Raw genomic sequence first — 15,479 nt, forward strand, 5'->3', positions numbered from 1 at the left:
GGTGATGGAGAGCAAGTATTGGAATGTGGCCACCTTCACCCAGGTGGCCAAGGGCTTGACTACCCAGGGTCACCCTGCCTGCACTCCTGACCAGATAAGGAGTAAGGTGAAGGAGCTGTGGCAGGGTTATGCCTGGGCTCAGAATTCAGCCAGCCGGACGGGCACTGCCCCCACTTCCTGCCCCTACTACAGGGAGCTCAGGAGCATCCTGGGGCCCTGGGACACATCCTCCCTGCCAGCCCTCCTGGACACTGTGGCCGAGGAGCCCCAGTCAGGAGAGGAGCAGGAGCCAGGCCCAGCGGCCAGCCCCACACCACCAGCACCAGAGACAGAGACAGCCTTGGCTGGGGACTGATCCAGAGAGGAGGGGGAGCTGGTCATAGACCTCCCCTCCCACATCTCCAGCTGGGCAACGGCTAGACGGCCATCCCCCAACCATGGTGGTACCCTCAGGTACGTACCCAACAGGGCACATGGCCCGGATCATGGGGCGGGGGCACAATACATGACCAGAGGCCCCCACACACACCTGGCAGACCCCCAGCCCCCAGGGCCCAGTCAGATCATGGGCCCAGGACAGTGGCATGGCCACCTGTGCCAATCAGCACCCACTCCCATGGACAGTGCTGCACCCTGCCCCCAGGGGGAGGTGTGGGGGGGTGGACCACACAAAGAGGCCGCCCACAGAGCCACCGCACCCACGGACAGGGGAAAGGGGACAACAACCTGGTGCCCATGGGGGAAGGCAGGCGTGGGCCACAGGGCAGGGGTCGGTACTCACAGCCTATTCCTCTCTTCCCCCCTATTTCCGCAGCCACACCATCCGAGGGCCAGGAGAGCCTCATCCCATCCTTGGTACTGGACATCCCCCCAGAGGCAAGGGATGGTGGCCAGCCAAAGCCACCCTCAGCACCAGGATGGGCCCAGTCACGGTGGAGCCAGAGGCAGCCAGCAGAGAAACCCCCACCTTGCTGCCTCCATCCGGCATCAGGTGAAGCTGGCCGAGCACTGGCTCCATTTTGAGGAGGGGAGGCCGCCAGGTGCCGGGTTTTCTGGGAGGAATTCCTGGTCATGTTCCAGGATGTTGCAGCCTCCTACTGCAACCTTCTGGCCTGGCTGCCCCCTCCCATCACTGCTCCTGCTGCCCCCCAGGTGCCCCACCCATCGCCTCCCTGCTGCCCTTCCCACCATGTCCCCATCCGCAAGCCCCCCCCAGGAAAGGATCCCGCTGGCCTGGACAGCCAGCCCAAGGCCGATTCCTGGCCTACCTCCTTGTATACCCTGCCCACTCCCAGCCCGACCAGAGACCCAGACTAGGGGGGCGTAGGACCTGGGGCCAGAGCAGGTCACACCCCTCAACACCTGCCGCGGAGTGATGGCCCACTGGGAGGGCCACCGAGGTCCCCCTCCCGCTGTAAATAGTTAGCCCCCCTTCTGTAAATAGTTAGCCAAACCATTATGTTTAGCAATAAATATTATGCACACAGTTTCTGCAGTTACCAATACACCAGTTTATTTTTCAAAAACCCCTGTGTGCTATGTGCTTGGTGGGGGTGGGGGGTGGGAGGTTGAGGGGAATGTGCGGGAGGCCCTCTGGGGGTGGCCGGGGTGATGCTCGCTGGGGCCCCTGATCAAAGTACTGGTGCAGGGCCTCCCAGGCGCAGATCCCATCCCGGTGGGCCTGGCAGCTAGGGGTGGCAGGTGGCTGGGGGTAGCCCATGCTGGCCTCAGGCACCTACCCCTACATGAAATCCTTCCCCTTACTCTCCATGTTATTGTGTAGCATCCAGTAGGTGCCCACAACCTGGGTGACATTGGTGACCACTCCCCATGACCAAGTGCTCCCACCAATTGGAGCTGGAGGGGTAGCCCCAGAGCCAGTGGAGTGCCCGAGGGGAGAGACAGAGGACCTCATGGTCTGGGGTGTCCACTTCTGCCCCTTGGTGAGTGTAGATGCTCTTTTTTGGTGTCCTGGATGGCCCCTTTTAACATTGCATGCGGCCCTTTTGATGGCACTCGTTGACAGTGCCAGCCTCGGCCCATGTGTAGCCATTCTCCTTTGAAAGGGTGTCTTTCAACTGCTCTCTTTCCATAGGCACCCTTTCGAAAGAGCGCTCTAGTGTAGACATAGCTCTTGAAATAGTGCTCAGATATTACAAAACACAATGTCCACATACCCATTGGATGCACTATGTCTTATTTTGAAATAAGCTCTATTCCCTGTCTACTCAGCCCCCATTTTGAAATAGCTATTTCAGAATAGGTGCTATTCCTCATAGAATGAGGTTTACCAAATTTGAAATAGCAATTGTGTTGTGTAGATTCTAGGATAGTAATTTTGAAATTATGGATGTTATTTTCAAATAACTTTGCCACGTAGACCTCCCTTACGATAACAGGCAACAGAAATCTTCATTTAGCTCAAATATTAGGTCTGTGGTTTTTTACTTAACAACCTTAACTGCTTTGAAGAGTTTTAATTGTAGCTGCTAAGTTTGGATTTTTAAAAATGCAGTCCTGGTCTCTATGCATTAAGGTTATAATGCACCTTATAACTGAACCAGTGAGAGTTTATGATTTATTGTTATGCCAAGAGTATATTGGGCATAGTAAATAGCATGCACTTCAAGTAACAGCTATCCCAGTGAAATTAATAGCAAATTTAAAACAAACATAAGGAAATATGTCCTTGCACAATGCACAGTCAGCCTGTGGAACTTACTGCTGGGAATATTGTGAAGGCCATAACAGAGTTTATAAAAGAATGAGTTACGCTCATGAAGGATAGGTCCATCCGTACCAGTTAGTCAAGACGGTCATGGACACAACTCTATGTTTCTGTTCTTACCTATCCTAACCAATCAATTTCTCAAAAGCTTGGAGAAATAAATAGAACTTCCATTTGTTCAGAAGGTCAATAGACTTAGCTGTATTGGACCAATGTGAGGAGCTGATTTAAGTTGAAAGACCCCCTCACTGAAAACTCCCTGGTTAAAGACCATCTCAGTTAAACCTGGAGGCTATTACCTCAAGCCCCTCCTCTAACCTCTCTGATGATCTCTGGGATGGAAGAGTCGGGGTTACCGTGAAGTCAGTGGGGTTCCACAAGGGCAAGCAAAGGGGGAATTTAACACAAGGATGCTGTGGTAGACCACCAAGTCACTTAAGGAAATCTGACCTAAAGAAAACAATTGGCTGCAGTATTAGGTTTAATGAAGGAGGGGAAGGAAATGACACTTTAAACAGATCATTCCTATTCTCTTAATCTATTCTATCCACTGCTCTATCGAACAAGATAAACAAAGTCACTTAATACTGCACGCAATTTTCCTATAACCTGCTAATCATTAATATTAGATGTTTCTTCCAGTATGTTAATCATGTTTCTGTGAATTCCCTGTCCTGCCTCACTTTGAAGAGTCACCAGGCTAGTGTTCTATTTTGATTGAAGTGCTGAGTTTACAGTTTGGTTCAATGGCTCGCAGCACCCTCCCTACACAAATTGTTCCAGCATCCCTGTAGGGATGTGATATAGCAAAGAAAGCCCTCAGATAGACACAGATATACTGGTGTAAAGGTGCCTTATAGCAGTATAGCTTTTTACTTCCTCTAGAAGAATAGCTGTACTGGTACAAAATACTTTTATTTCAGTATAACTGCAGCCACATTAGTGGGATTCACTATACTGCAACAGCTAAAATAGTAAATATTTCTAGTGCACACAAGTCCTCCCACTCTAAAGCCATCCATTGCTGCTTTTCCAGCACCGTCAGTGCCTCAAAGAGTGTCTATCTCCCCCCGGCCTCAATGATTCCCATACTCTTTCTAATACATAGCTCAAAGCCAGAGTTTAGACTATTACCAAATGTGGATCAGTATTTCCCACCATTATGTGTTGGTCAGATCCAGAGGGGTGATTCAATTCCTGGTAGATATCCCAACTTAATCTGGATCCATGTTTTGATCTGAAACTCTTTCCATTTAAAAAATGTGGGGTGTTTAGACTCAGTGTTTGATTTGCACCTGTATCTACTAACAAATTTCTACTTCTTCTATTAGCAGCCAATTAACTATTTATCATTGCCAGATAATCGTGCTTCTTCCCTCTGCTGTAATTCCACTGTCATAACTGATGAGGGCTGAGAAGCAACTAAATGCATGTCAAGTCTTCCGAAATAATTTGTAACCATATTGAATTACAATTGCACATTATAATTACAAAATATGTTCGTAACTGAACACAGCTGGTTCTATTCATCTTACTACAAAGCTTTTTCAAGTAGGCAATTCACTATCCGGAACAGGGAAACCACCTTCTTCAGGTCTTAATTCTCATTCTTATCTTCATCATTTCATAGACAATGGCTCGATACAGGATTGCCTGGGAAATTATCCCCTTATTACTGCCACCATGCATTTCTGGCTTCCCAGCATGATGACAGAATAAATACGGATATGAAGTCAGCCACCTCAAGAATTCCATCAGTTTCCAGTCTGTACATTACATTACAGCACATACTTGGAGCAGAAATCTTGGAGCAGATGTCATATTAGCCATGTTCATTGTGTTCTTGCTTTCTGCTACTCTGAGAATGGTTATAGAGGTTGAGAGCACAGGTCTATCTAAACCTGTATCTTGTCTTCTGATGGCAGCCAATCCTGGATGCTTCAAAGGGCATGGAAGGAAAATCACGCACCCATGGAGAAATTGAAACCAGGCCCCATTGTGCTCGGCACTGTACAAACACCAGGTAGTAGATGCCTTGGCTCAAAGAATTTAGAGTCAGAGGGTTTGTCTACTGTGCCGCTGGGAGTGTGTTTCCCAGCACAGGTGGACAAGCACACAGAGGCTAAAAATAGCGGCACAGTCATTGCAATGCAGGTGACAGCTTGGGCTAATCACCCAAATATGAACCTGCCTGAGCCACTGGGCATGTACTTAAGTGGCTACCCTGAATCGCCCCCTGTGGCTCTTAGCCATACTTCTATTTTTAGCATGGTAGCCTGGGATGAGCAAGCAAATGTTTGTCTGTCTGCACTGGGAAGTACCACCCATAGACACAGGATAGGGGAAAATGCTATAATGTACAAGCAGAGCAATCCACACAATGGCAACAAATACCTTGCCAGTTTTACAGTATTTTTGGTAGGGGATTAGATTGGTAGGCAGGGATAAGATTACCAACAAGGAAAAGAAGGCAAAGGTGTGGTGAGTAGAGCGTGTGAGAAGATAGTTCTCTCTATACCACGGTTAGCCGCTATCACAGAAATAAGTTTCTTGGGGTTGTTGGGTGCATCTAGCCATCTAGAGTTCATGCCTCATCAGGGCTGAGCAGCTTTTTAAGCTGAATTCAGGGTAAAACTGTAGTTCCACACTGATGACTATTGTGCACTAGAGATTATGTGGAGAGTGCCAAACTCATTTCACTTAAGATTGCAGGATGGACTAAAATTGGGGTCCTGAAGGTGAAAGGCTAGCTCTTTATCCACTCAGCTAAAGAAGTCATTTCTTTTTTCTTAGTAAACAACTGTGAAGGGAAAGATTGTGCAAAGACTAGAAGTACACTGTAAATATCAGGGTTACCGAAAGTCACAGAGAAACCTTTAAAATAATTTAAAGTGGTGGTAGAAGGAGTAATACACAGAATTTGTATTGATGCAGCAATCATTAACCCCAGACCTTTACTTTCACTTGTAATAAGAAAGGGAGGCTGCATTTTTGTTGTTGTCCTACCAAGACTGTGTGTGTGTATGTGTGTATGTGTGTATTAGGAAGGATGTTTTATATTTTATGTTTCTTACATTACAAATGCTCTATAAATTAGGTTGTTGCAATCTTTTAACTGTATAATAAACGACCATGTTATTGGTAAAGCACTCGCATTAATCATAAAGGGCCAGATTCTGCTCCCCCTATTCACAATGAATAGTACCTTTTCCCTTGCAAGCCGGTGCATTGAAATCAATGGGATTATTTATGAAGTATCCCAGCATGAGTAAGGGTGGCACAATCTGGCTCACTGTATTATCTCCATGGATTGTGGTGATATATTGTTTGTGTTTTCAGTCTTGCATGAAGCCTGTTGTCACCTCCGTTTCCTGTACATTGTGGGGCTTGTTCCATTCTTTATAGATGAACCTTTATCAAACCAGAGCTCTTCCTGGGCTGTCCCTTTCCATTAGCAACATAAACCAGTAAGTTTCCATATCATTTTTCAATGACAGGGACTGAAACACTATCCTAAAGTAACTACGCAGTCCACTATAAGCTGAGAGAGGCTATTTGGTACTGAAAATAAGTAAGCCGGCAGCAAGTCACTATGAATCATTAGGACTGTTAAAGAAAAAATAAATAGAAAACAAGTAACTGAAAAGCAAAGCTAAAATTAAACAGTAATGATGATTTATAGTAAGAGACTCTGAGACATGACAGCAGTCTCAGTACACCAAAAGGAAAATCTTGTTTGCTCAAATTATTTGTTTCTTCTGTCTAATGAATGTAATTCTAATATACAAGTGATAACACTGGCATTTCTTTGAAATGTTGATTCAGTTTAATTATGAAAATCACCAAGGTATTTTCTGGCTGCTGCATCACTCCCTGTACTAAGATTAATCACATCAACATCATTCATTTAATCTTCAAAGAGGAAGCAGTTGTCCACAAAAGCCTTCAAATAGCTTCATTAGTGCAATTTTTCAGACTCAAACACTTAGCTGGCAGCATATGATTGAGAGTAAGGAAGGTCATTATATTCATCTATTTCCTAATCCAATTTATTTTTTAATGTTTCTGCATCTTCATGTAGCTATATATATGCCCTGCATTCTAGTCCTTTCTTTGTTTGGCCTTTTGTAGCACGCACACTTCAAATACAGACAAATTCTGGGGTTCAGTTCAACAAAATATTTGGCTGCTGCAGTTTCTTTACCTGGATTTCAGGGTAGCGGATTTCAACAAGATTAAGTTCCCCACATTCTCACTAGAGCTCTTTAAAATAACAGATTCTTTTTGTCTCAAATCTGTAATACAGAAATGTAGATGACATATTCACTTAAACACTGAAATCATGGTTAAGTAGGTGAGACCCGGGAAATGTGCCTAGTATTTTCAATGTCAAACTGAGACCGATTAACTATGTTTTAAAGAATAAAATAAACACAGTCCCTCCCCAATATTAATATTTACTTAGATGTTAAGAGTGTCTTCTTTACTCTCCCCTGGTTGCTAAAAAGCCCTCAGATAAAAGAAGGTCTTCACTTTTACCACTTCGCATTATTGAAAATTTTCTCTAATATAGTGCTGTACAATTATATTAAATCATGAGACATGATATCCACTTAGTAGATAATGCAGTACAGTCTGCATGTAGTTTTAATTTTCAAAAAGTGCTGAGTTGCAATCAAATATATTCACACATGGAGTATGACGGTTTGCCACCAGGAATGGTATGACAAGGCAGTCGGGCACGATTAGCCTCTTTGAATACTTCTAAAATGGTCCACCAATCAAAATGTACTTAACGCTATTACCATGGTACAAAACTGTCACTTTAATGTTGATGCTTTAAAAAACAAAGACTTTATTTAAGTTTTTGCTAACACATTTGCCAAAAAGAATTATTCTGCAATATTCAGTGACTGCACTCATATGAGACAAGAAATGCAGGGGAGGCATTGTTTGCTGGGCAGACAATACAAAACTTCTGGAAAATAAACTGTTTAAAGGAGGTGGAGTTATTTGTTGGTTGGTTGGTTTACGTATTAGAAACAAAACTGACTTTGTGTTGGGCACAGAAAAGCCTCTCAGATTCTCGGAAAAGACTCTCATAAAGCCATCCTTACTGTCATACCCCTGAGTCCACAGTTAGTATCCTAAATGAATAGCCAGATTTTTAAAAAGTGCTGCGCTTGGTAGCTCAGATTGAAGACTGAAACGACATTGGATTTATTTTACTACAGCTAATATTTTTCAAAACATTGATCTTTAAGAGTTGTGAGCCCAGAGTGAAATTCACCCTTCTCCCAAGAGCCAATGCGCAGTCTAAACACCACATTAGCCACTCAAATTAGAGCTTATGTGAAGGTTAGGTGATGCTTAAGTGCCTTCAGTGCAAAGGTGAATTTCACCCCTAATGCACACTAAGCCTGCATTCCTTTTTCAGGCAAACCTCCCATTAATTTTGGTGTAGGGCCAGTCCAAAAACAGCCAGGCACTTACATTCTCCTTCCACAAATAAAATCAACCATATGCAAATGTGCCCATGTACAAAGCTCCTGCTCTCATTCAGGCAAATAACCCACATTCAAGAGGCTACATCCTTCCTTAGTGAGTCCTTTGGTCATGAAAAATTCATGCAGGAGGTTTCCACCCTCCTGTCATGTTGTGGGGCAACAATGGCACATGGATGTTCCCTCCTGCAGATGGGATTTAGGTTAGGATACAGGAGGGGGCATGGCAGTGAACCCAATGGCAAACTTCATGCAGGAGAGTCTCAGCAGCTGTGGCTCATGCTACTGCCTATGTGCTACAGTAGCCATTGCCATCTACCTGCCACAGGTATTTCAAGGTGCCTGTCACCTTGGTCTCTAAGCTGCATGGGTGCCTCAGGCCTGGTTTGGGTGACTGGAGACAGCTGCATTACAACCCATCCCAAAAGACATTCTTCCCTGTGCAAGTCCAGGCTACACTTATCTTTTCAAGAATACAGGACTAAACTCAGTGGGAGTTTTGCCTGCAGAAGGGCTGAAGGCTCAGGCCCTACTGCTTTTTAAATGGCCATAAGTGGGGTTCAGATTTGCGACGTGAAATTGGACAGTGAGTATGAAATAATGGCCCATACTCTAAAGCAGTCATGTCAAACTCAAAGCCCGCTGACAGCCGCCAAGGAAAATGTACTTCTATTGGAAAGGTGTACTTATTTATTATTATAGATTGTCTTTGAGGTATATTTTATAATATTTTCCAGGTCTTGTCTGAATATAATACAATAATTGCAATAATTTTAAAGGTTTTTAATTTTAATACTCAGTGTGAGTTTTATTGTTTTATAATTTTATTAATAGTCCATAACATTTGATGTGTAGAATTGTTATTTGCTCATATCTAATCATTTTTAATTTAAATATAAAAATTTAAGGTACTCAGTGCTCTGTCCAGCTCCCTGCCCTGGGGCTGCCTGGGTTTCCCCAGCCCTGGCAGGGTCCCTGTCACTGGAGCTGCTGACAGGGCTCTACACTCCAGCTGGCTCTCAGGCCCACGGCCACAAAAAAATTCGATCTAGGCACATGTTTGACGTGCTTGCTCTAAAGCTGTAGATAACTCAAATCTGACTGAGCTGATGTTGCAATTTGTCCTACTTGCATTTGGAATATTTAGAAATGATTGTGAAGTGAGCTGCAACGCAAGCCCATTTCTATTTATACTTTCTCTCTATGGAATCTGAAGAACAACTGTTCGGTTGTGTACTTTTTACTGGGAGTTTATTAACATTAGACAAGTTACAAATCCCCCCGTGTCAATATCTCTGCCATCATTCACTGCCTCAGCCTTCCTGTATTTGCATTTCAAAACCATGATTACAATTTTCCTGGTAGCGTTGCTTTACAAAAAGTTACACTTCCTTGCCAAAACAAAACAACTATAAGGCCCAGTCCAGCACTTCCTAATAATTTGTATGTAGGCATCAATTCCACTGAAGGGAATCGGAGTTCCAGAGGTGCTCACCACTTTGTGGGCATTCACTGGGCCCTAAAAGAATGAATATGTTTAAACAAACCTGGTTAAGATCAGGTCTGATGTTAAATGCTGTCATTTGTTTCTGTTTAAACCAAATCTCTGTTTCCTTTATTGCTTAATAAGTCTTTGAAAACTACAGATACGTGCTGATTCTAACCAAGATGTATATCTGTTTGGTTCAAGAAATGCTTTCATTGTTCGCCAAAGGTGTGAAAATGAAAGGAGTCAGATGAGATCGCATATTCAATTACTCCACTGGCATAATCCTGTTGCTATTCTCAAAACATATCCATTTATTTTTTGTTGTCATTTTAGCAGTAAATCATTTTTTACTCTTACCATGGGAATGCACAGAGTAACAGAGCACAACCTGAAGTATGAACATAGATTCATGTATGTGCCTAGGTGAAGCTAAAATGCATGATAAATTCCTGGAGGGCAGATAATCACTATACTCTAAAGGCTACCATGAATACAAATATATTTAGATCTCAATTAAAAGTAAATTGGGGTTTGGTTTTCCAGGGTCGGGCTCAGCCTTTATTATTGACAATGTGCAGCATTTCCATTAAAATCGGTAGCTGGTGAAAAACCTTCTTCAGAGAGTGCTAAGCAGTGCAGGTTCACCTTTCTGACCACCTTCTTTCCTGTCTTCTTTATATCCTCATAAAATATTTACTGGTCTTCTGAATGACCACTCTGATTATCCTGAGACTCCTTTTCAGATTCCCTGATGATGTCATGGAAATGTTAAAGCCATTATGCTAAGTTAGGACCTCCATCTACTGTGACCTCTTGGCACAAGCTGCTGAGACCAGCATGATATTTTTACATAAAAGTTGGTCTTCATTCAATTCCCCAATATTGGATCCTATACACACTCCAGCACTTTAGTCAACACTAATAAATACTTAACCAAGAGCATGTGAAATAAAAATCGGAATCCATTATACATTCACAATATAGTCATTAAAATGACTATTAAAAGGCACAATTATTTTCCCACACTTTCTATTGAAAAATAATCATTTATATTCTTTTGCAGATTTATCCCACAGGTAATACATGATGTTCTTTTTCATTAGGCTACTAAGGGAGTGATTAGTGACTGGCATCCTTGTCTAATTATCTTTAATGTAGTGTGTCAAATTGATCATGCATAATGCAATTAGAAATTATAATTAAATTAATTTATATCGATTTAATCCTCTATAAGTTGTTAAGTGCTATAGCTCACACATTCATTTCTACAGGCCAACATCAATATTTTCAATATGCTGAAATATTTCACCTTTCCCTTCTTTTTTGTATTGGGTGTCTGGTAAAAGAGTTCACAACTGATACATGTCATTTGAAATTGACTGCTAAATTCACATTGAACTAGAATATGGTTTCTGCCCTAGCTGTGATGTTGATAGAAGGCACCAGGTACTGTGTCATTGACTCTCTTTGGTAATAATCAATGATGGTTTCAATATCAATATGCTGAGTTTCTGTGCTTTTATTGAAAAGCCCTCCAGATCATGCACAAGTTGCTAAAGAGGTGACTCCCCCAACCAAAAAAAAAAAGCTAAAACACTTCAAAAACAAAAGCACCTAGGAATGAATGACTTGGCAATCTGAGGTCAGGGGACTGAACTCAATGACCTCCTGAGGTCCCTTCCAGTTCTATGAGATGTGTATCTCCATAATACGGAGCTATTATTAAGAACGCTAGAAGCAGGTATTCTGAGGCCGCTTGTGCGATTCTGGAGTTTGGCCCCTTAAAGAAAGCGCTACCACTGGGCAGAGACCTCCTTCCCTCTCTATTCTCTTTCACTGCCTGACTTGAGAAGCCGCTCTGCGAGGGGGGCAGCATGCCCCGTCTGGCCGGGTGACTCCGGATTGCCTGCTACTCCCGAATATTACTTACCAACTGAAGGCTGAAACTTTTTGACAACTGCAGTGGCTGTGAGCCCAGCCTGGAAGAGGAATCCCTGGCACCTGAGGAGCGCGTCAGCTCCCACAAGGGACTAGGTCTTCCCCCATGCTCCTCAAGCGAGCACGGCTCAATGCCTGTGCCGCCGCGGGACAGAAGAGACAGGACTGAACTTGCCAAGACCTTCGCTGAATGGGTAGGTCCTGGCTCCCATCCCCGAGCTCGGCTTGTTCTCTAGCGATCGAGGCGCTCTTTCCCTGCCAGGGGGATCCACCTCCAGAAGTCACCGCAACAGGGTCCTGAGCGCTGTGGGGTACAAACCTCCCGCCCCGGCCGGCTGAGCCCATCCTCCTCGCTCTGCCGCCCGGCTGACCCGAGGGGCTCTGCTCCAGGAGGCAGGGCGAGGCAGGAAGGGCAGAGAAGCCCTGGGGCTGTAGCGCTGGGAGCCGCAGTGCGCTGGGCTGGATCGCGTTCGCAGAGCGGGGCTGGGAACCAGCCGCGCGTGGGGGGGGGGGTCCTGTCCCGGGGGCGGGGCCCGCTCTCCTGCCACAGCTGGGTTAGGGGCGTTGCCCATTGCAAGGTGGGCCAGTGCCCAGGGCGGTGCGGCCTTTCCCTGGGAAAGTGCCCCCCCCCGCAGCTGCTTTTGGCAATGCACTTCCCCAGCAGAGATCGGCTGAGGGGCAGCGAATGTGGCACCTCCCTGGCTCCCCACCCCCCCGCCAAGTAATGTTCCCTCTAAGGTGAGCAACTGCCCAAAAGAGATTCAGGTCCCCGTCCCCCGCCCCCGCCACCAGCTGATTAGCAGAGCGCCCACAGCCTCCCACAATGGGCATCATGTATTTCTACTGGTGGTGCGCATCCGCACATGACTTGGTGCACATAAAATTTCTTCTGCCCATGGTGGGGGAAAAAAAAAACCTAGAGACAGCCCTGGCCCTGAGGAGCGCGTTTGAGAGAGAAGAGGCCAGGGAAGGTGGCGTTAGGGAGCATTCCTTTCCCCTACCTGTCCTTGGCATACGTACTGCAGCCCTTAGCAGGCGCCCCCTGGGCATCCTTGACGCGCGGAACTGTGCACCGCGAAGGTCTGGGGGCTGGCACCTTAGCACAAGGCCAGAGCAGCTGACTGTCTCTTAGGCACCAAGGGGCCGCGATAGCAGGGGCCCTGCGCCCTGCCCGAGCCATCACGCTAACAGTCACCCAGAGCTCCCCCAGATAATGTCCCTGTGGGGTGGGGGGCTTGGACCCCTTCTCTGACAACCCCCGCCCCCGAGAACACTAATCAGCTGGCTTTGCAGACCTGTCTGGTCCGTGGCAGGGTCCCTAGATGGCGTCCCTGGCTTGGGGGGTTCCTCTCCAGTTCCTGCCGGCAGAACAGATTGGGGACCGCGCGGGGAAGGGGGCTCAGAAGCTGACTGGTGAATGGCCCGCCTCTGACACCGCACCCTTGCACGGGGCTTCGGCATGCCGAAGCTGAGCGGCCCGGGGCAGCTCAGCCAAGGGAGGGGCTGCGCTGAGCACGAAAGGGAGGACCCTGGCCAGCTTCCCGCGGCTGGGCTCCCAGGGGCAGCCTCACCAACAAGCCCGGCGCCCTGGGCTGAAACCTCCGGCCCCAGAATGGACTCTGAGGCCCCAAAGGACCTAGACATCCTCCCCAGAACCGGCGAGGATGAGGGGTGTTTTGAGGGAGCTCAGCGTGACGGAGGCCCCTGCCGTTGGCAGCCAACGGGGTAGCCCAGCGGAGAGACGGGGGTCCAGGACCCAGGTTAATTATGAAATGGGCTCAGAAGGGAGCCACTGGGTTCTCGTTCTTGATCACCCCTCGCACTGACCCCATGGGGGCTGGGGAAATGGACACTTCCACCTTGAACGAGACCAGCGCCCCTTGGCCAGTGATCTGGGGGGATGATCAGTTCCTGGGAAGCCCTCAGCGAGGGAGCCGAGTACGGGGTCAGGGTTCGGCCCTTGGTGAAACCATCCACTCGCCCAGAGAAGAGACTCGTCCTTCCCGGACAATGAGCTTGGCTTTGGCTGCGAATGAAAGCACCACGCAACCGTCATTTCTTTACACCCCAAACAAACTTTTGCAGCGTAGTCCCTTTGTACTACCGGCACGTTAAAATCAACGCAGAAACCCCCTCCCCTGCCCCGCCAGGAAGGCTACCACAGCAGAGTCAAGTATCCCATACAGACGTCCTTCTGGGGGTGCCACCCTTCCATCCGAAATAGTCCAGGGGCAGAATTACTTGGCTAGTTAAAACGGATCCGACTTTCCTGCACCCTGCCAGTTGGGTTTACCAAATAATCCTACCCAAGAGCGTAAGTAGCAGACGGGTAGCCGTGTTAGTCTGTATCTTCAAAAACAACAAGCGGTCCTGTGGCGCGGGTAGACTAACAGATATTTTGTGCCCACGAAAGCTTATGCTCCAAAATATATGTTAGTCTACCCCGTGCCGCAGGACTGCTTGTTGTTTTGATACTCGTAAAAGCCCAGGGCTGTGAGTGGCACATCAGGATTCCTCTGGAAAGGCATGGATTCTATTATACCTACAATTTAATCACAGGGTATTTAAAATAGACATTTCCATCTAAAATCCAATCAGATATCAACACAGGACCTGGAGGCATTAGATGATCATCTCCATTTTGCATTTGTAAACCGGTAGAAATAAATGTGACTTGTGGATACCAAGAGGTCAAGTGTGGCTGCTCAAATATTTTTCTTACAAAATGACGGATTTATTAGACAAATAAGTAGCCCGGCTGATGCAAAACCTCCAGTGATTGAAATTTGACGTTGAGTCAACAACAACTCGAACTACATCCGTGCTCCAAGATTTAGTTATGATGGTGGAGATTACTGAACAAATAAGAGACAGAAATGAATACAGATTTCCTGGGATCTGCCCCTGGCACCCTCCTCTTGACATTCTCTTCCATATGCTTCCCCTATTCAGAGTGTCTTCTAATTAAAGGACGGGGCGCTGCCTTATAATTGTGCAGGAACTTGTAAATAGCGAGCTCCCACCCCACCCGTGCTGGGGAAAAGGGAGAGAGTCCGAGAGAAAGGGAAATAAATTCCCTTAGAATCCCCCCTCCCCGGCTTAGAAATTCCCCTCCCATGTTATTAGCCAGCCCTGCAAAAAGAGCTGAACAGCGACCAGCCGCTGTGGCAGGACAGGGACCCACACCCCCTCCCCAGGTTGGAGCGCTGGGTCCGGCGTTTGCCCCTGGGGTGGGTCTGAGCGGCCAGAGGGCAGGGACATCTTTTTGACACGTCCACAGAGCCTATGGAAGAATGATGCTCTCCCAGCCTGGGAAGGAGGCATTTTTCCACGCTCAAATTGCCTTCCTCCTCGTCCCCCCGGCAGGTGTCCGTATCGGAGAGGGGGGCCCGGTCCGCGTGGTGGTACCCGGCAGGGAGCTAGCCAGGGTGCTGAAAAGCCTCCGGGATGTTCTCTTTACTTTGTTTCTTCGGCGCTCTGGAGTGTTCCTTCCCCTGGCTAATCACCAAGGGGCGCTTAAATAATTGAGCGCCCGTTTAAGCAGAGGGCAGCCCGTTTCTAAGCTTGTCAAGGAGAAAGGAGCTAATCTCCCCCTGCTGCGAGAGGCCCTGTTTAGTTAGTCTGTATATTACTCCCAGGCCACGCTGGACCCGAGGGCTCCAATTACACTTGAGCTTTGCAGAGTCCAGGCGCGTACACACAGCCCCCTTTCCTGAAATCTTTACCCATCCCTGTTTCTGTGGGGCTAAACTTTGCCTGGCCCCAAAAGTGGGAACACACGCCTCCCGATTTGCCTTTGACCGAGTCTGAAATTGCCAAT

Source organism: Carettochelys insculpta, chromosome 1 (assembly GCF_033958435.1).
Source record: "Carettochelys insculpta isolate YL-2023 chromosome 1, ASM3395843v1, whole genome shotgun sequence".
Lineage (NCBI taxonomy): Eukaryota > Metazoa > Chordata > Testudines > Carettochelyidae > Carettochelys > Carettochelys insculpta.